The sequence below is a fragment of the Saccopteryx bilineata genome, chromosome 6 (assembly GCF_036850765.1).
Source record: "Saccopteryx bilineata isolate mSacBil1 chromosome 6, mSacBil1_pri_phased_curated, whole genome shotgun sequence".
NCBI classification, from domain to species: domain Eukaryota; kingdom Metazoa; phylum Chordata; class Mammalia; order Chiroptera; family Emballonuridae; genus Saccopteryx; species Saccopteryx bilineata.
Window position 1 is genome coordinate 56,517,283 of NC_089495.1, and position 22,792 is coordinate 56,540,074.

The following is a 22,792-nucleotide window of genomic DNA, read 5'->3' on the forward strand; positions in this document are numbered from 1 at the left end:
AAGCAGATTCAAAGGGAAAGGTTGGAAACTGATTCTCCAAGAAAATAATATGCAAAGAAAAGCAGGTGTAGCTACACTCATATCTGACATTGTTGACTTCAAGACAACAAAAGTAACTAGAGACAAAGACAGACATTACATAACAATAAAGGGGACATTGTATCAAGGAAACATAGCCTGGGACCTGACTGGTTGGCTTAGTGGGAGAGCGTCAGACAAGCATGTGGAAGTCCTGGGTTCAATTCCCAGCCAGGGCACACAAGAGAAGCGTGCATCTGCTTCTCCATTCTTCCCTCTCTTCTTTCTCTCTATCTCTCTCTTCCCCTCCTGTAGCCAAGGTTCCATTGGAGCAAAGTTGACCTGGGAGCTGAGGATGGCTCCACGGCCTCAACCTCAGGTGCTAGAACAGCTACAGTTGCAACAGAGCAACAGCCCAGATGGGAAAAACATTGCCCTCTGGTGGACTTACCAGGTGGATCCCAGTCAGGCACATGCGGGAGTCTGTCTCTCTGCCTCCCCACTTCTTACTTCATAGAAAAACAAAAAAGAAAATGTAGCCTGACCTGGTGGTGACGCAGTGGATAGAACATTGAACCAGGATGTGGAGGACCCAAGTTTGAAACCCAGAGATCACCGGCTTGAGTGCAGGCTCATCTGGTTTAAGCAAGGCTCACCAGCTTGAGCCCAAGGTCATTGGGATGAGCAAGAGGTCATTTGCTCTGCTGGAGTCCCTGGTCAAGGCACATATGAGAAAGAAATCAATGAATAACTAAGGTGCAGCAACAAAGAATTGATGCTTCTCATCTCTCTCCCTTCCTGTCTGTCTGTCCCTATCTGTCTTTCTCTCTGTCTCTGTCTCTGTCACAAAAATAAAAAGACATAACTCTTCTTAATATATACACACCAAACCAGAGAACAGCAAAATATATAAGATATCTACTAATTGGTCTAAAACTCGAAGCAGACATGGCCTGACAAGGCAATGGTGCAGTGGATAGAGTATCAAACTGAGATGAAGAGAACTGAAGAGAACCCAGGTTAAAAATCCTGAGGTCACTAGCTTGAGCACAAGCTCAACTGGTTTGAGCACAGGCTCACCAGCTTGAGCACAGGGTCACTGGCTTGAGCATGGGATCACAGACATGACCCCATGGTCGTTGGCTTGAGCCAAAGGTCACTGGCTTGAGTAAGGGGTTACTCACTTTGCTGTAGTGTAGTCCCTCAGTCAAGGCACATATGAAAAAGCAATCAATGTACAACTAATATGCCATAACGAAGAACTGATGTTTCTCATCTCTCTCACCTCCTGTCTGTTAGTACCTATCTATGCCTCTATCTATCTCTCTCTGTCTCTATCACACACACAAAAAAAGTTGAAGCTGACAATAACACAATCATACTAGGAGATTTCAACACACCATTAATGGATTTAGATAGATCATCCAAACAGAAAATCAGTAAAGAAATATCAATCTTACATGATACTGCTAACGAAATGTACATAATAGACATTTATAGGACATTTCATCACCAAACGTCAGATTATACATTCTTCTCCAGTTTGTGTGGAACATTCTCAAGGATAGACCATATGTTGGGCTACAAAATTAACATCAACAAATTCAGGAATATTGAAATGATACCAAGTATATTTTCTGATCAAAAGGATTTGAAGTTAGAATTCAACTGTAAAAAGGAAGTAAAAAAAACAAGAAATATGTGAAGATTAAACAACATACTTGTAAAAACTGACTGGGTCAAAGAAAAAATGAAAGCAGAGATATAAAGGTATATACAGACAAATGAAAATGACAACACAACATCAAAATTTCTAGGATGCAGTGAAAGCAGTAAAAAGATGAAAGTTATAGGCTTGTATCAAGAAACAAGAGAAATTCAAAGTACGCAACTTAATATGACATCTTAAGGAACTATAAAAATAAGAACAAAGGCAACCAGAGTCATCAGAAAGAAGGAAATAGTCAAAATTAAAGCAGAACTAAATGACACAGAGAACAATAAATGTATAGAAAAAATTAATAAAACAAAGAGCTAATTCTTTGAAACAATCAATAAAATAGACAAACCACTGCTAGACTTACTAAGGAAAAAAAGAGGAATGACTCATATAAACAAAATCTGAAATGAAAGAGAAATTACCACAAACATCATAGATATATAAATGATCATTGGAGAATATTATGATAGATTATATGCGACCAAATTCGACAACCTAGAGGAAAAGGATAAATTTATGAAACTATACAATCTTCCTAGACTGGGCCATGAAGAAGTGTAAAACTAAACAGACCTATGAGCAGGGAGAAATAGAAACAACTATCAAAAACCTCCCAAAATACAAAAAGTCCAGGACCAGATGGCTACACTGGTGAATTCCACCAAACATTCAAAAAAGAACTGGTTTGGCCCTGGCCGGTCGGCTCAGTGGTAGAGTGTCGGCCTGGCGTGCTGAAGTCTCGGGTTCGATTCCCGGCCAGGGCACACAGGAGAGGCACCCATCTGCTTCTCCACCCCTTCCCCTTTCCTTCCTCTTTGTCTCTCTCTTCCCCTCCCGCAGCCAAGGCTCCATTGGAGCAAAGATGGCCCGGGCGCTGGGGATGGCTCCATGGCCTCTGCCTCAGGTGCTAGACTGGCTCTGGTCGCAACAGAGCAATGCCCCAGATGGGCAGAGCATCACCCCCTGGTGGGCCTGCCGGTGGATCCCGGTAGGGCACATGCGGGAGTCTGTCTGACTGCCTCCCCATTTTCCAGCTTCAGAAAAATACAAAAAAAAAAAAAAGATCTGGTTCCTATCCTTCTCAGTCTTTCAAAAAATTGAAGAAGCAATACCCCCCCCAACACATTTTATCATAGGAACATAACCCTCATACCAAAACCTGGTAAGGACAACTCACAAACACACACAAAAAACTAGTGACCAATATATCTAATAAATACAAATGCAAAAATCGTAAAGAACACAAGCAAATTGAATACAACACATTAAAAAAATATTGCATCATGATCAAATGGGATTCATTCCAGGAGCACAAGGATGGTTCAATATACAGAAATCGATCAATGTAATATACCATGTCAACAAAACAAAGAACAAAAATCATATGACCTTATCAAAAGATGCAGAAAAGGCATTTGATAAGATACCACATCCCCTTAAGTTTAAAACACTCAATAAAATCAGAACAGAAGGAAAATACCTCAACAAAATAAAGGTCATATATGACAAACCATCAGCTAATATACTAAAGGGTGAAAAAATGAAGGCTTTTCCTCTAAAATCAGTAACAAGACAAGGCTGCCCAGTCTCTCCACTCTTATTCAACATACAGAAGTTCTGGAAGTTTTAGCCGGAACAATCAGTCAAGAGAAAGAACTAAAAGGCACCCATATTGAGAAAGAAGTGAAGATATCACTTTTTGCAGATGACATGATCCTTTATATGGAAAACCCCAAAGACTCCACCAAAAAACTATTAGAAACAATAAACCTATACACTGCTTGCGGTAATGCAAATTAGTTAAACCATTATGGAAGAAAGTATAGTGGTTCCTCAAATTAAGAATAGAATTACCATATGACCCAGCAATCCCTCTACTGGGTATCTACCCTTAAAATTTAAAAACATTAGTACATAAAGACACATGCACCCCCATACTCATCACAGCATTATTCATAGTGGCCAAGACATGGAAACAACCAAAGCATCCCTCAATAGAGGATTGGATAAAGAAGATGTGGTTCATATATAAAATGGAATATTACTCAGCCCTAAGAAATGATGACATAGGGCCATTATGACAAGATGGATGGACCCTGAGAACATTATACTGAGTGAAATAAGTAAATCAGAAAAAGCTAAGAACTGTATGGCTTCACACATAGGTGGTATATAAAACTGAGACTCATGGATATAGATAAAAGTGTAGTGATTACCAGGCAGAAAAGGACATAGTAGAGCAGGATGAAGAGGAGATTGAGGAAAGTGTGTAAAGAGGAACAAATATAAGTGATAAAAAATTATTTGACCTTAGGTGATAGGAATACAACATATTCAACAGTTCAAATACTATAGAAATGTTTACCGGAGACCTATGTGCTGTTATTGATCAATGTCACCCTGTTAAATTTAATTTTCTAAATAAAATTTTAAAAAAAGAAAACAAATAAATAGAATATGAATATTTCAATTTTTTATTTCAAATTAGGCCTTTATAATATTTAACTTAAATTTTGACTTTAGCTTTATTTCTTTAATGTAATTCTTCATAATGTTTAATGTAGGTGTCTTCTATATTTAGATCAATGTTTTTACTACCAAAGAATAATTTAATGTCTGTATTATTATCTAGCCTTTGATTCAGTGAAAAAGTCACAGGCAATTATGTTGTCATAATTTATTGAATAGTACTAAAGAAAAGAAAATATCGAATTCATGAGCCATTAGGTTTCTCAAGCTATGTTTCTAGTAAAATCTTATAGAGACATAAAAGGTTCTGTGCATTTGTACATCTTAAAAACTGCCAAATCATACTATTAGTTTTATTAAATTAGATATAATTCCTACTTTTGGAAGTAAATTAAATTTCCACATCTAGAACTACTTCTAAAGGAATGCCGTGCTGTCAACGGAGGCCTAGGAAAGGGTAAGCACTTCACTATCAACCATCAGTAACAAGGCCATGCCTCCCTACATGGTGCCACTGGAGACCAGTGAGCCAGAACTCCCAGTCGTCATGTATCATGCAAACACAAATCAAAAAGAAAGTAGGAGTGGGTATTTTAAAATCAGATAAGGTAGACTTTAGAGCAAAGAAAGTTACCAAAGACAGAGAAAGACGTTACATAATTATAAAGAGATCACCAGAAACATGTATCAATCTTACATGTGCAAGCATCAAACAATAGAATTGCAAAATATGTGAGGCAAAAACAGAACAGAAAGTGAAAATAGATAAACTGACTAATGCAGTCAGAAACTTCAATAACCATCTTTCAACAAATGGTAGAACAACTAGACAAAATCATCAAGGATGCATAAGAAGTAACAACACTAACAAACAATAGGATCTAAATGACTTTAATAAAACATTTCACTGTGCTCGCTTCGGCAGCACATATACTGAAACATTTCACTTAACAAAAGCACAGTAAAAAATTGTTTGAAGTATCTACATAACATATACCAAGACAGACCATATTGTAGAACCACAAAATATAAAAAAAGAAAACCTCAACAGATTTAAAAGAATTCAAAATATTCAGGGTGTATTGTCCAATCCCAATGGAATCAGACTAGAATTCGGTATCAAAACAGTAACTGGAAAAATATCTAAAAATTAGCCTGGTGACTAAAGCAACCACTTTTAATGATTATTGGGTCAAAGAGGAAGTTTTAAGGAAAATTTTAAAAATATGCTAACCTTAATGAAAATCAAAGTAGAACATACCAAAATTTGTGGCACAAAGCTAAAGTACTGTTGAGCGGAAAATGTATAGCATTAAATGTATATACACTGGAAAAAAAGTGAAGCCTCAAATCAATAATCTAATCTCACACTTTGAGAACCTAGAAAAATAAGAGCAAATTAAACACAAAGCTGTTGGAAGAATGGCAATAATAAAGAGCAGAAATTAATGAAATAGAAAACAATACAATAGAAACGGTGAATGAAAGAAAGAGCTGGATCTTTGGAAAGACAAATAAAATGAACAAATCTCTAGCAAGATTAGCAAAGAAAATTTTGTTGGGAGGAGAAATTGTGTTAAAGGAGAAACAATTACCAATATCAAGAATGAAACAAGGGGTACCACTTTCTTCTCTTTGTGATATTTAATCCCTTAACTGTTGCACAATTAATGCAGCTCCTCAAGAAGGGCTGAACTTCTTTCTGATAGTAATTTTAAATGTTCCTAGAGTAAGGATTCTGAATATGCAGTTCTCTCTTAGATCCACTACTGCAACCTCAACTAAGTTTTTGGTGATGATGAAATTTTAAGGTTGAAAAGTACAAATAATGAATAAGCTCCCCAAGGGTTTAGATGTTTCCTTTGTAATCATAGCACATCCCAAGCATAAAAAACAATGTCCACTGTATCTTAGAGACAGTCAATATTTGTTAAATGAATAATTGAAGGAATTAAAAATTGGACAGGGTACAGACAGTACACATTAAAAAATAGACTGTGAGTTTAGATAAATGTTTGATTTATTTTATTTCATTAAAAAGAAATACTTAAATCATTTTGGGAGGGGCAGAAAAGCTGCAAATAAAATTTGGCTTAGGAATAAATATGACATAAATTCTTGCTCAAACTTTTCAATGTTCCTGCTGTATTTCAGACCATTCAACTGCATGGATTATGGATCTCTATCTGCTTGGTCTATTTGAATAATACTCTTTCCCCTAATATTTCCCAAAAATATATTACAAGTCTTACAGAAAATGAACTGTAAACAAACTAGTCTTAGTGAACAGTAGATTGGAATACAGAATAAAAAGACTGGAGAAATGCAGGTGGCTTATTTTAGAGAAAGTTAAGTGATTAAGTACAGTGATAATTTCTAAAAAGGAAATTGAGCTTCAATGAAGCATGCATGTCCTTTCCTACATTATCTGCAACAGTGCGTGTAATTTGCACACATTTAATTAACTAATAAAACCCATATCAGTAAAATCAGGTTTGGAAATGTCATTGTTGATAACATGCTGTTCCATCAGGTTTAGTTGATTATTTTTTGTTTTGTTAACACGAGACTACATATCCAAAGATGCTATCCAGCACGGCTACTTGCTTTCAAGTATTTTTTGTTATTTAAAATATGTTGGGGTTTCCCACCGAGGGTAGAATTTACAGGATTATTTAAATACAAATCCCTAAATAAGACATGATCTAAGAAAAACTGAGGCATATAAAGGAAGCATTATTACAAGGGGATTCATTCAACCACAGATTATGTTCTACAAACGAATCAGGTTGCTAGTTTGACTAGAGATAACATAGTGTATCTCTTCCTTTGTAACATGGATGGCTTTTATCTCTGTTCCCTGATACAGAACACTATTAAAAGCTTAGAAAATACTGCTAAGAAACAAATCTTAAAGACACTGCATAAGTATAAACAATATCTTTCGACCTATATTTTACACAACACAGTAAGTTTTTATTATATATTGAATCCTATTTTTCCCTGGAACTGGGAGAATCAGCAGAAGAGTCATTTGTTCTCCACATTGTCACATAGATATACAGTAGTGTTATCTTTGTCCAGAAAAAAATTTTGATTGGAATCTGACAGGTGAAGAGATGGAAGGTAATGCCATACATAGTCAGCTGTTCATAAGCAGAGGTCACTATCCAAATGCCAACTCAGAAGAATAATAATTGCTCTCAAGGTAATAAGTTAGAAACTCCCCTACACTATAGGATCTGTGCTTCATTACAACATATACACATATATAAAATGGATGTATGCATGTATATGGGTCTTTACACTGACAACTACAATGCTACTCTAGACCTAGGTTTCATTGTTGAAAATTAAGGATTTTACCTCTTAACAATCTAGCAGACTAATTTAAAAGCAGTCATATTTCAAGCAGGTAGAAAAATGATAATGTTTATTAAAATCCCTCTGTGAACAAGAAAATGTGATTATGTTTATGCAGTTGTTTCTGTTGCTGTTAATTTTTAAAGGCAACATATTTGACTACACATGTTGAAGTATTAAGAAAGTAGGCTTGAAAATGAGGGTTTGAAGATTAGATAGAGGTTCTGCAAAGCCGTATCAATAGAACTTGATGCATGACCAGACATGGAAAGAGTGGTCCAGAAAAATTCTGTTTCCAATAACGGAGATTAGAAAACCCCAAGTATTATTTCACGATAAGTGTCAGGAAAGGATGTCAGGGAGGATGAAAGAGAAATCAGAAGTTCATTCTGGCATATGATGGAAAGATTTTTAACCTGAGACTTATGATGTCTTCAAAGGAACCACTGATGAAAAAAACAAAAGTTCGTTCTGAAGGGATCAACTTTCAGGTGACTATACGAGGTCCTCCTAATGGAGATGTGCGACAGGAAGCCAACATAATGGTCGATGGCTTAAGAGAGAGGTCAGGAACTAGAATTAAACATTAGGGTGCTTATCATTGGCCTCTCTGGGTGTGTGTGTGTGTGTGTGTGTGTGTGTGTGTGTATGTGTGTGTGTCTTTTCACTACAAGGACAATTATCTATACATTGTTTTAAATTTCAGTTAGTTCATTTATTTTGATCAAGATTCACTTAATTCATGATGTTTATTATCCCATCACTTGCTAATAAAATAGAAAAAGGAAAAAATACTACTAAAAGTCATAGTAGAGCAATGTGCAGCACAAATAATTAACTCTGAACAGCAATTTTATTAAGATATTTCCTTCATGAAAAGTAAAAACATTAAAATTGCCTTAGTGCTTTAAAAATTATTAACTTACCATTCATCAGTATGATTTTCTTACTAGCTACTCTAACTATATCACATAAAATTCTCCATGAACCTTGCTTTCCAGCTCTAATTCTTGCATATAGTGATTAAAACAGAAATTTTTTTCTACATTCAACAAGAGTTCTCTTTGGAGAATTTATTGGTGATATTTACTAAGGCACAAAATCCACTGACATCATTTAGTACTTATGAAATCTCTGGGTAGAGATTCTATACATTTTGCAACCATTTAAGAAATAGCCATTCATCAGTATAACTTTGATTCTTAACTATGATGACCTCTTTTTACCTAAAAATGAATACTTGCACTGTGAGGCTCAAGTCATTGGAGTGAGAGATGATGCTTGGAGACTTGCATTTGTACTTGTTATGCAACTTATTTATTTATTTATTTATTTTCATTTTATTGAATTTATTGGGATGACACTGGTTAACAAAATTATACAGGTTTCAGGTGCACAATTTTACAACACATCACTGTACACCATATTGTGTGTTCGCCACCCTAAGTCAAGTATTCATCCATCACATTTATCCCTCATTACCCTCCTCACTTTTCCCCCTGCCAGGGAAATCATGACTTGCTTGTGTTTCTGAGTTTATTTTTGTATTTTTTTGCTCAATTTTTCCACCCCTCACCCAGGCCCCCTACAATAGCTATCTCTCTGCTCTCTATGCGTCTGTCTCTATTTTGCTTGTTAACTCATTTTGTTCATTAGATTCCACATATGAGTGAAATCATATGGTACATGTCTTTCTCTGACTTATTTCACTTAGCACAATACTGCATAGGTCCATCCATGCTGTCAGAAAGGATATGATTCCCTTCTTTCTCACAGCCATGTGTAAATATACCACAGCTTTTTTATCCACTCATCTACTTTATGGACATTTGGGCTGCTTCCAAATTTTGGCTGTTTTAAATGGTGATGCAATAAACATAAACATAGGGATGCATATATTCTTTCAAATTAGTGCAAGACACTTAAAATGTTAATAGCCTCTTGAGTACTTCCTTGAGAAGTATTTATTTACTTCAAAATGTTCCTGAAGATTAGTAAAGTAACTAAGAATATTACAAAGTCCCTTCTATGTAAGAATGCAAAGTTACTTGATAAAGTTACTTCCAAATCCTATTACCTCTTAGTGCAGTCTAAACCCATATTTATTTGGAACTTACGTGCCTAACAGTACTTCCGGCTGAACTACATCATACACTTGTTTTATTTTTAATTAAAGTCACTGGGGTGAAAACAGCTGTATTAGGTTGCTTGCTGGTTTACCGGCTGCAAGCACTTTGCACAATTAATGTGTGAGCATGTACCAGAAAGCCACGTGTGTGTCTCTATGAAAAGCTATGGGCGCTTTCCCTCAGATTGCTCTCCTGCCACTGCGAGGTAAGGTTCCCTGATTTCCTCAGCCGCTGCCACCATGAGGGGCGGTATTCCTGATCCCTTGCCCTGCACTGCAAAAAACAGATTTTCGTTTCTTTCCAATAAATGGATATGGCCGATACTTTCCAGCTCCTCAGTTTATCTACCGTCTGCCCGTCTTCAATGTGAACCTCCCTGGCCTGAAACACCAGCATTACAGTCACTTGGACAATATTTACTATACTTTTGCACCTTTCCCCTGAAGTTATTCTGTCCTGATATTGCAAGAAATAGTTCCTCCTACCCTCTTGCTCTCCCCTTTATTGGGTTTACAGCCCTTAGTGATTAAAGAGACTCGATCACAGGTAAAGTCTTTCTAGGCATCAATACCGTAAGTAGACAGTACATTGGATTGTTGGAAAAACAGCTGTGTTAGGCTTGCTTGCTGGTGTAGTGGCTGCAAGCACTTTGATTAGTGCATAAGCATGTGACAGAGGCACGTGTGCATAACCTATGTAAGACTATGCATGCTTGTGATCAGGAGGGATGGCAGATGATAGATTGTGAATTGACTGCCTGCCACTGTGAGGGGCCATTTTTGCTGTTTGTTTGCTGGAAAAGAGGTTCTCCCCTGCCTGTTTGCTCATCCGCCATTGAAAGAATCTATTAAATGGTAAGGCCCCAATGTTTTCTGGTTCCACAGCTCCTTTATAGTCTGTCTGAATCCAATGTAGACCTGCTGGCCTTGGCCACTAGCATTACACGGACCCACCGATTAGAAACTTAAGAGTAAAGGGGTTAGTTGAGAAGAACCAAAACATGCTAGATAAATAGGGGTGGCTCCAGAATTTCTGTCTACAAAAAGCTCAGCACAGGTGATCTGATGTGTAGAGGAGCTGGGGCAGCCAGTGAGCTTATACAGCAAGTACATGGGTTTCCTTTTGAATACCTATCAAGAGTGGCCTGAGGAACAGAACTGGAAAATATATTATGGAGCTAATGAACTCCAAAACATACCCTACTGCATCCCAACAACAGAGATTATTAGTGACCGTATTTCTAACAAAAACAATGCTGTCGTCCCCTTTAACCTCCTAATTCACCACTTATTGATGTTTGAGACATGACGTGATCATCAAGCCACAGAAGAAAGGCTAACTGGAGGATGAACAAAATACTCAGCAGCAATTCTACAAGTGAACAATGTCCGTCTTCTCCCAGAATTCCACCAGTGGTGACTGTCTGCCTTGACTGGTAACAACTCTGAAAGAACGCTGACTGGGTGACTGTGCAAACTTCTTCGCCCTTACCAAGCTTGGGTTTTAATGCCCAAATTTTTCTGTCTGACTGCTAATGCTGTTCCTGTAGGTTTCATCCATTGCAGTCTATTAGTATTTGCACTATCTTACATCTCATAATATGAGTCATTTCTGTAAGCAGCAAAATCAAAAAATTTTTTCAGATATATTGTGGATTTTTTTAGCAAGATAGACAGGGACAGACAGACAGACAAAAAGGAAAGAGATGAAAAGCATCAATTCTTTGTTGTAGCACCTTAGTTGTTCATTGATTGCTTTCTCATATGTGCCTTGACCCAGGGGCTCCAGCAGAGTGAGTGACCCCTTGATCAACCCAGTGACCTTTTAGGCTCAAGCCAACGACCACAGGATCATGTCTATGATCCCACTCTCAAGCCAGTGACCCCGTGCTCAAGCTTGTGCACCCCCACTCAAGCCAGATGAGCCCACACTCAGGCCATTGATCTCAAGGCTCGAAGCTATGTCCTCTGCATCTCAGTTCAACACTCTATCCGCTGTGCCATGCCTGATCAGGCTATTTTGTGGAATTTTTAAATATCATTTTTTGTTTTCTGAATACATGTAGCGGATGGTTCATTGCGGATGGTTTAGAAAATACGAAGAAAAAAGAAAAAATGGTTAAATATTCCCACGACCCAAGGATAACAATTTTTAAGTCTGGTCAACATCTCATTAATATCTATGGCTTAATGCTTATTTCCCTATGTAAGGTTTTTATATCACAGGCTGAGTCCCACACAGCAGGAAAGAAAACTCTTTTGTCTCAGGAGTTTGTGGGGAGGATTTAGAGGCAAAGGTAGGAGAATCACAGTGCCAGAATCTTCCTCACTTGAGCTTAACATCTTGGGAATGAGGTAGAACAGACAGAAGCTATGTACTTTTGAGCATTCCCCATGTTTGGGACACTGGAAGGAAAACTCCTCCTGGCTGCTATGGGCCAGGCATGGCAGGAAAGCTCCAGAACTTCAAGTGAGCAAGAAGGAGTACTCAAAGGTTCTCAATTCCGGTGGAAACCAAAGACACTGCAGCCTAGGGATAAGGGATGGACCACCTGAGCTGAACAAATATAAGTGATTGCCAAATATCAGATGAATTCTGTAGGACTAAGCCAGAGGGATCAGTCGGAAAGAAACCCAATTTGCAGCTTTCAGAAGAACATAAAACCAAGAATTCAGAGAATACAATCAGACCAAATATTCCACAGTGGATGCAGCTCCCACACCTCAGAACCATAACACCAGTCCCACAATAGGCAAAATACAATCAAAGTACCTCCACTATCCTCTCTAGAAAACCCTAAGTCTTCCTGCATACACAGACCTTGGGAAGGGAAGGAGAGGAGTAACTGTAATAAGGAGTTAAACTATGAATTTATTAGATAATTACCCAATAGAAAATGTTTGACCTGTGGTGGCACAGTGGATAAAGTGTCGACCTGGAACGCTGAGGTCACTGGTTCAAAACCCTGAGCTTGCCCCGGGTCAAGGCACATGCGGGAAGCAACTATGAATTGATGCTTCCCATTTCTCCCTCCCTTCTCTCTCTCTCTCTCTCTCTCTCAAAAAAAAAAATCAATAAAAATATAAAAGTGTTTGGAAATCAAAAGCTACTTTGGAGAAAAATGATACGATGTCAGTTAGTTCACCAACTTAAGTCAGGTTCCATCACACTTCCACCATGTCTACAGAGATCCTGTTTTCCTGTATATCTAATTTCAAGGTGCTCAGTTTTTATTCATATACATATACTGCACAAGAGTAGTGTCATGTTTCATAAATCCATTATATTAATGTATATGCACTCATGTCCTTGAATTGTACTAACATTTGGGCTATTGTAAACTGACCTCTCATTCCATGTTGCTCTGCATGTCTGGTTTATTATTATTATTATTATCATCATTATTACTTTTGTTGAATACTCACAAATCCATTTTCAAGCCCTGGACCCCTTCCTTGAGAACCAGTGCCCCACTGACATCCCTGCCTCCAGTTTCCTTTGCGAGCCATTTTCATTTCCTGCATTGGCAGTTCCATGTTCCAGGCCAGGCTGCAAATCCCTACCACAACCTTATGCTTGACTATTCAGATTCTCTAAGTGGTTTTCACTCTGGGGTTTCAATCACCTTCTGGTCTCCGCTTTCTGCTCAGTAAGAGACACTGTTTTTCCTGCTCTGATGTTTTTAAATTGGAGATAGTAGCTTCTGGAAGGATGCTCCTTTTCAGACTCCTAGTAGGAGCAAGAAATTTTCTGTATAATGGTATTTCTAAATTTCTCCTTTAAAAAATATACTTCTTCTTCCAGTGATGTGAGGTAAGCTGTAAAAAACCTATGTTTAATATAGGAGTAGAGGAGGGAGAACAGCTTGCATTTTGACTATTTCTTTTCCAACAACATGTTTAAAGTTTTAAACATGTTTTCCTTGCCTTATTACCTATCATTTATTCAAGATAGTAAAGCGTAGAGATTAAGAAATCAAATATTCAAAATGTTTGGCATCAACTCTGCATTGGACACAATAACATATATACTATACTATTTTTGCTATGCTCTAGACCAGCGATTTTCAACCAAAGTGATGCAACAATTTTTAAAACATGCACTACCTGACTATTTAGTCAGGAGCACTGACCTCTTTTCCTTTAGATTGTCAAATTAAAAAATGACAACAATCAATACAACAATTACTATCCAGTGTGAATGAGTTAAAATTACACTTATATTTTTTTGTCAGCTCGGCAAAAATACATTTTTTTGGTGTGCCGCAGAGTTTTAGTAATTAGTTTATTAGTACCATGAGGTGAAAAAGGTTGAAAATCACTACTCTCAGCTTATCCTGCCTTCCTCCAAATAAACAATCATCCAGATAACCTCTGCCTCAGACCTATCACGCTATCTTGAAATGTTTTCTAACATTTACAGTCAGCTTTTAAATTTTTATCTCCAATGCCTCAGAATCGTTTTCCATGTTTCAAAAGTACTTCAAACTGTATTTAATGGTATTTAAACTCGGGCTATAATCCCACTTTAATACGTAACCCTTTTGTAGGTTGCACACTCAAGAATTTTCATATCAAATATACATTCATTAAAAATGCCTACATACACACACAAATAGATATATTCATAACTTTATTTTCTGCCATCTCACAAATTCACAAACTGCATTTTCACAATTACAGTAAAACACTTTGACTGATTAGGCACCTTTCACACAGTTATGCACTGAATACAGGTGCGGGGTAGACATGACTAAGGAAAGCAACACCTATGTTCTTATAAAGTTTTCACACTTTGCTGAAGTCACATGACATAAAATTAATAAATAGCTGAATTTATTTCCCCAAAACCATGGAAACAACTGTAGAAGAAACCATCTTCCAAAAGGTTCTCTCTTTTGAGAAATAATAAAACGGATCAATTCCTTACTATTTGGACCTCAAGAAATGTGCTGGATGATGACTGCATGCTCTTACATGAAAAATTGGTGGTCAAATCATTATGAATTGCTTCAAATTGGGTTTTTCAATGCAGCCTTTGGAGTCAAGCTGGCTCTACTGAATACCTGTGGAGTCCTCTTAACTTTTCAATGCCTTACTTTCTTCAGGCATAGAATAGGGATGATAATATTGACTGCCTCATAGCACTGGAATGATTACAGCAGAAAATGCAAGGAAGCATTTACAATAGCCTCTGCCAGACTGTAAACATTCAATAAATGTGTGCTGTTATCAGGAGGACTACCATCATGGATGTCTTTCTAAGAATGAGAATGTTTCCTGGTACCCTGTATCCCAGAAGCAAGCCACTCACAGGTCACTTCCAACCAGTCACCTCTGAGTTCTTCTAAGATATACTTAAGTGGGGATTACATAAAATGTCAGAAAACAGTAACATGTAGAAGTTTAAAATTTAGGGCCCTGGCCAGTTAGCTCAGTGGTAGAGCATCAGCCTGGTGTATAGAAGTCCTGGGTTCAATTTCCAGTCAGGGCACACAGGAAAAGTGACCATCTGCTTCTCCATCCCTCCCCCGTTTCTTTTTCTCTTTTCTCTTTCTCTTTCTCTCGTCCTCCCATAGCCATGGTTTTATTTGAGTAGTTGGTCCCTGGGGCTGAGGATGGTTCCATGGCCTGCCTTAGGCACATTACTCGGTTGCTGAGTAATGGAGCAGTGACCTTAAATTGTCCTATAGAGAACTTTCCAGCTAGATGCCAGCTGGGCACATGCAGGAGTCTGTCTCTTAGCCTCCTCACCTCTAAGTACAATAAAAGAAAAAAGAAAAAAAATCTAGTGTGACATAAAGACTGGTGATAGTCAATTATATATTTAGAATTCCTTACAATTTTTTTTATTAAGTGAGAGGCAGGGAGGCAGAGAGACAGACTCTTGCATGCACCCAAACTGGAATCCACCTTACAAGGCCCCGATAGGGTGATCCTTTGCCCATCTGGGACCATTGCTCCATGTGCCCAGACCAAGAATCAAACCTGGAACTTCCACATACCTGGTTAATGCTCTATGACTGAGCCAACCAGCCAGGACCTCAGAATTTCTTACATTTTTAAGATAAAATACATTTTTCCCAGAGAGCATTGTGGTCTCAAAAACACTCTCTGTCACTGGAGGATAGAGTCAAGTATTGAATGATTAGATGTTGCTAGGAATCTATGAATAACTTTTATATCTCCTTTCTATTCACAGATAATTCAGTAGTGGGTAATGAGAAATTAATTTCACTGTAGTTTCAAAAAAAACTGAATAGAAGAAAATAGTAAAACCAAAAAGCACACTGAAGCAATTAAAACACTGAATAATTGCCTGACCAGACAGTGGTGCAATGAATAGAGTAGCAGACTGGGATGCAGAGGACCCAGGTTCAAAACCATGAGGTCACCGGCTTGAACATGGGCTCATGGACATGACCCCATGGTCACTGGCTTGAGCTCAAAATCACTGGCTTGAAGCTCAAGGTTGCTGGCTTGAGTCCAAGGTTGCTAGCTTGAGAATGGGATTATAGACATGAATCCTTGGTCACTGGCTTGAGCCCAAAGTCACTGGTTTGAAGCCCAAGGTTGCTGGCTTAAATTCAAGATTGCTGGCTTGAGCAAAAGGTCACTTGCTCTGCTGTTGCCCCCTGGTCAAGACACATATGAGAAAGCAATCAATGAAAATATAAGGGGCCTCAACGAAGAATTGTTGTTTCTCATCTCTCTCCCTTCCTGTCTATCTGTCCCTATCTGTCCCTCTCTCTCTCTCTGCCTGTCTCTCTTGCTTAAAAAAAAAGAAAAGAAAAGAAAAGAAAAGAAAAGAAAAGAAAAGAAAGAAAGAAAGAAAGAAAGAAAGAAAGAAAGAAAGAAAGAAAGAAAGAAAGAAAATTGAACAGTTTTACTTACTGATCCTGTTTCTTTTGGATATAGCTTTTTAAAAGCTACACAGACACAACCTGCAGCATATACAAATCATCCAAGAGCCACTAGAAACTCCCACTCGCTCAGCTTGCAGAAATTCGGTACACAGTGAAGACGATTCACTCCATTTGAGGGAAATGGAATGACCTGTCCTGATTTCATAGCTACCAGATTATCCATCGAATGGAGGAAACAGGATTATGTGCTACAAATGCAAATAGCAGAAGGAAATTTACTTTCTTATTTCTTTCTGTTTCCTAAAAACTTAGATTTAAAGCTGCCATCAAGAAATCTGCTCAGAAGATTTATCAAATTCTCCTAATGCTGCTTCTCCCCATAACCTGGTGACCCTGGCTCCCATGCACAAACTCAGTTCTATATAATAATCAGATACACATTTCATCCTTGCACCTGTACCCATCTCCCAACAAGTCAATTCCAATGTACTGGTCTCAACACGATTACATTATTGACATTTCTCAGCTGAAAGGCTCCTGAAAATACCATCCAATTTTCTAGCTCTTTTTGAAAAGATCAAAAGATACACCTTGCATAGTAGACAAGAATTTACACTGATGGCTGCCTTTTGTCTTGAATACCAATGCTGCTGCAGTGTTTGCTTGGAGCTAAAGGTAAGGCTCGATGATAACTAACTTCATTCAGTTAACTACAGCAACTTTCCCTGGATATAAGGTCTGTTTGTGCTTGGGAATGCTTTTTTCAGCTTGAACAACCTTGAGGCAGTGATCTTCAAGGTCTCCTAATTAGGGAGGTTGACAACCAAATTAGAAACCTTGCCCTTGGAAATAAAATGCATGCCATGCCTGAAAGGAAAACGCCATCTTCACTGGATCATGGCTTACATCCATGGAAGAGTATGTTCTTGTAGGCACGAAAACTGAAGATGTTTTCAACGGAGTTCTTGCTACAAACCTTGTTCAAGGAAATTATCTTGATCTCTTGCTCTACTGGAGACAATAAAAAAGTGTGTTGCAATTCAGTGTATTGCTTAAAGTCCGAGATTTTCTTTCAAAGAGCTGGAAGAACAATTGTATAAATTCACCTAAAATGATGGTCATGTGATTTCATCCAGCTTCAACAAATTATTATTTTGCAACAAATAAGGACCAATTTTTTTTTCTGTATCTTTGATACTTCTGCCAAGCCCAGGCTTATAGCAACTGGCTATAGGGCATTTTTACCTGTGTGTGCTTCAGGTGCAAGTGCAGAGTTAAATTCATTCTCAGCCCCTTCAAACTAACTCTTGCACATGGCATCTTTATTTTAAGTAACACCATTCTTTGTCCCCTGTACTCAATGCCACTACCCTAGAATTCTTTCTTCAGTTGATCCCTAATCCAACCAGTCCTATTTCTCACATCCCAACATTTTTCTTCCCCGATATTCCTCACATCCAGCCCCAATTTTCTTTCTCTTTCCCTCCCACTGATAACTTCCAGCACCACCTACCCCAGGACCTCAGCCCCTCCAGACCAGCCAGCTACAAGTTATCTCCCTGTTTCCCTGCTCTCACATCAGACTACATTCTCTACATTTTTGCACATTTATCTTCTTAGAGCATAGTTTCAGTTATAGCATTTCTCTGTTCAAATGCTCTCAAAACAGCCTCTGGAGTTCAGAAACAATATACCTTGAACTGACTTCCAGAGACACACTTGTCTGTCTAACCACATCCAAACCACCTCTATTGGTGATCTCTTCCTGTCAATTCATTTGCTCATCTGACCAGACCAGCAAAATATGAACCTTCCCTATTCTCTTCTTTACCTCCAAAACCTATTATACCTTTAAGGCCAAATTCAAAGGTTGCCACTTCAAAGAAACATCTTTCCCAATTTTCCCAAATTAATATAACTGCATTCCCATGAAGCTATACTTTGTTTTTTGGCACAATCCTATTTTGCCTTGTGTCAGGTATGTGCTGGTCCTATTATCTCAGCATGGTCACACGCACTACTCCCTCCTAAACAAGGTCACACACATCTGCTGAAAACTGCTTTTTATCCTCTGAAAACATGTTTATCTTGAGAACAAGTGCTTATGCCAACTCAAACTATGAAGGCAAAAAAAAGGGAGGGAAGAAGAATATTAATATGTATCAAGATACAAATAATGGTTGATTATTTTTGGAAGGCAATGAATTGCCTCTATTGCATGTAATCAACCTAAGGACAAATGTTATAATAAATGACTCTATCAGCTTCTGTGGCATCCACAACTTTGCCATCAAAGAGCTGCTTAAGAATTTTATTTTAACTTGTTGAATTAAATATAACTGATTTCACTAATTTTTTTACTGATAAAAACAGGAAAAGGTAAGCAGATCCTGGTGTTTCCCTTTCCAGAAAGTTCCCGCCTGCTCCTTAAAGCGCTCCTCTCGGGTCCATTGCTGGACAGAGAAATGCCAGTGTAGACCTTTTAAACATTTAATATCTTTAAACTCTTTATTCTAAACCAGCCTTTGATATTTAATATAAAGCACATGTTGAGATTTATTTTTTCTATTTTAAATCCCACCAACAGGGACACTTCAGATTGTGACCTGCCTTTTAAATTGTATTGACCTTATAGCGGTTAACAAAATCTGAGAGTCCCTGTTCCCTTTGGAGAAGTCAGTCACATTTCGGTACATCATCCTATATTCCAAGCCACTCAATCTCCACAACCACTGGAACCTTAAACATAAAGCTCAAGAATGTAAAACAATCGTCAAAGCAAACATGTCTCAAATAAAGGCTTAGGGTTTGACTTACGAGTCTTGCTTTTCAGTTTCTGTATGATTCTTAGAAAGATGGATAACAATATAGTAAGTCTAATTTCCCAAATGAGTTCTTTGGAAAACATCAAGAATTCCATTTGGCTCTCCTCAGATTATCCACCAAGAAACACACCTTTATGACCAAAAGATATTATTTGATAAAACACCTTTTTTTTTTTTAAAGATGTATATGAATATTGTTAGAAACAAATGAGAAGAAATTGCAAGAAAAGAGAGGATTGTTGAGTATTTAAATCCAAACAACCAAGAGGGAACACTAAAGGATTAAAAACGGCAGGGGACATTAAACATAAGAGCAAAGATTTCCACCCAGGTAACCCTATAGCACTTAGGTCACTTAGGTGAGTAAAAGCATATGCCAAAAAAAGGCCCAGAGCCTGACACACTGCAGAATCACATAAATCTAGGAGTCCTAAAAATGCCAAATAATATACTAGAGCAAAGCAAGCCATTGTTCTTCATTTACCCAGAAACTTATCTGTGAACACCTCTTGAATGACAGGCATGTTCTGACACTGTTTGAGGAGCTCAATGTAAAGGGGAAAAATACAAGTAAGCCAATTATCTCATGAGAGGTCTGCAAGTTCTTTGATGGTGTCTACACTTGGTGCTGGGAACACGAGGGTACCACACATTTCTAATGATTATCTTATAGCCTCACTTGGGCCCCATTGTTAGTAGTCCTTTTTGGACATTCCTCTTCTTCCTGAGGCCCAGTTTGGGAGCATTTCAGACCTCAGTTCTTAGAACTCGCTTTACTCTCGTTACTGATTCTTTCAGTGATTTCATCTGGTCCTATGGTTTTACGTACCATCTTATGCTAATGGCTCCTAAATTTATAATTCTAGTCTTAATCTCTGCTCTCCAGATAATGTATATCCAACTCCCTCCTTGTATTTCTAAAGGCATCTTAAACATGACTCTTAATTTCTAACACCTTCAGGAAATCCCTGCTATGCTCAGTTTTCTCTCTGCAATAAAAGGCACCTCGATCCATTCTTCCCTTATCTCACACTCATATACATCAGCAAATGATAATTTAAAATATATATCCAGTATCTCACCACTAGTTAACACCTTTGCCTAAACTACCCTATCACAAGCCACCCTTATTTCTTGCTTAAATCAGTTCATCTCAAACTTGAAAGTTTAAATTACGGGGGAGATCTGTGGCAAGAAGTCTGGGGTCTGGCTTGAGAGTCTGAGTTTCTATGACAGTCCCAGGTCACCACAGCTGGTACAGACGCCACACTCAGTGTAAGTAGAAAGGAGCTAGAGACTACTGCAAGATACTTTTAATTCTCTGCTTTATTTCACTCTGCCCTCCATACATGCATAGTCCACCCACCACACACAATAAGAGCTATCACATTTCCGATGTAAGCCTGGTAAAACTGTCCCCTACTCAAAACTCTGAAGTCTTTCTACATCACTTAGAATAAAAAGCAAAGGTCTAATTAGGCCCTCAGGCTCTGCAAAATCTGGAAGCTACTTATCTCTATGAATTCACCTCCTTCCCCTCTTCCTCCAACCCATACAGACTTTGAAGGTCCCTTGTGGACTTTCAAAACTAACAAGAACAATCCTACCTCAGGCCATTTGAATATGATGTTTCCTATACCTGGACTGTTCTTTTCCCAGATAGCCACATGAACTATTCAGTTACTTACTTTATGTCTTTGGTCAATAATCCCTCACTACCCTGACTATCCTATATAAAGCTGGGCATAAAGCACATATGCGCACATGCACATATGCTGTCCAGATCTTATATTGCTATCATAGTCTCCCTAACACTCATCACTACTGGCCAGCCTCTTAAGTATTTATTTGCTTATCTTGTGTATTCTCATATCTGAGCTATCCACTGAAGGCAGGGACTTTATGTTATTCAGTATATTAGGCACTCTGTAAATATTTATTGAGTAAAAGAATGTATTTTTAATATGATGTAAACTGATTAATTTTATACTATACTATATCATTTTTGTCAAGTTCCCTTGTATATTTAACACTTTAATTATATAATGAGAAAGTAGTATACTCCAAAATATGACTATGAATGAATTTCAGTCTGCCACTTTTAGCAAACCCCGTAACAAACACTTTTACTCCTGAAGAAATCATTTTTATTTCACCTTGCTTCTATTGGGCTGGAGTCGGGGAATGGAACTCCACTGAGAATAACTGATTGCTGTGGTATGTATCTGACCAGAGAAAAGCTAGTTTATAGAACAAGCCTTGCTATCAGTCTAAGATCAGTCAAATACAAACTCTGGTTTCCTCAACTATGAAATAGGTACAACAGCATTATTTCTTAACACTGTTTTCAGGAATAAATTAGATAATGCATCAAGAACTTGGCTCAGTACTACCCTAGAGTAAATATGCAACAGCAAACAAATGTGTGTAGATAACGTGTGCCAACTGTGAAACTTTCTCATGGAGGCTTCAAGTTCAACAAATTCTATTCAGATCAAAAATATTTGCAGGCCTGACCTGTGGTGGCACAGTGGCTAAAGCATCAACCTGGAATGCTGAGGTCACTGGTTCGAAATACCAGCCTTGCCTGGTCAAGGCACATAAGGGAGTGGATGCTTCCTGCTCCTCCCCCCTTCTCTCTCTCTCTCTATCTCTCTCTCTCTGTCTTTCTCTCCCCTCTCTAAAAAATAAACAAAATTTGCAAAATATAACTTGTCAGAATTCACTAAGCTAAATAATATTTCAATTGTTTGAAATGTTAGGTACTTTAAGAAATTATAAATTATCCAAATCTAAATAATCTTAAATATTCCCTAATGGTATACTATTAATATTAATTCATTTTTAAATGCATAGTGCTCAAATTTAAAAATAAAATTTTTGTAATCGAATTTTGTTGGAATATTGCCACACTCATTGATTTTTAAAATAATCTGAGGAGAAATTCATAGAACATCAAATTAACTATTTTAAAATGAACAGTTCTGTAGCATTTAGTACATGTACAATGTTATGCAATCACCACCTCTATCTAGTGTCAAAATATTTTCATCATCTCAGAAAGAAATCACATACCCACTAAGGAGTTACCATTTTCCACTCTCTCTCATCCTTGGCCACCACCATTCTGCTTTCTGTACTTATGAATTTAATTATTCTAGAAAATTTATATGAATACAGTCATATAATACGTGACATTTACATCTGACTTTTTTCATTTAGCACAATCTTTTCAAGGTACATCTAAATTTTAGTATTTTTCAGTACTTCATTCCTTCTTACAGCAAAATAATATTCCATTGAATGGATATACCACAATTGGTTAACCCCATACATCCACTGATGAACATTTGGGTTGTTTCCACAATTAGCTATTGTGAATTGTACTTTATGAACATGTGTG

At 37.6% G+C, this 22,792-nt stretch overlaps 1 protein-coding gene and 1 non-coding gene across 2 annotated transcripts in view; one reads left to right on the top strand and one right to left on the bottom strand.

Annotated features, from left to right (window-relative positions):
• The window catches only part of GPC6 (glypican 6), a 1,376,210-nt gene that overhangs the window by 1,229,922 nt on the left and 123,496 nt on the right, over positions 1–22,792 (bottom strand). The gene's annotated exons all lie outside the window — the stretch shown is intronic.
• Positions 7,961–8,025, top strand: LOC136309787 (small nucleolar RNA SNORD42). The gene has a single exon (XR_010726428.1). It is a non-coding gene; the product is annotated as a small nucleolar RNA SNORD42 (small nucleolar RNA).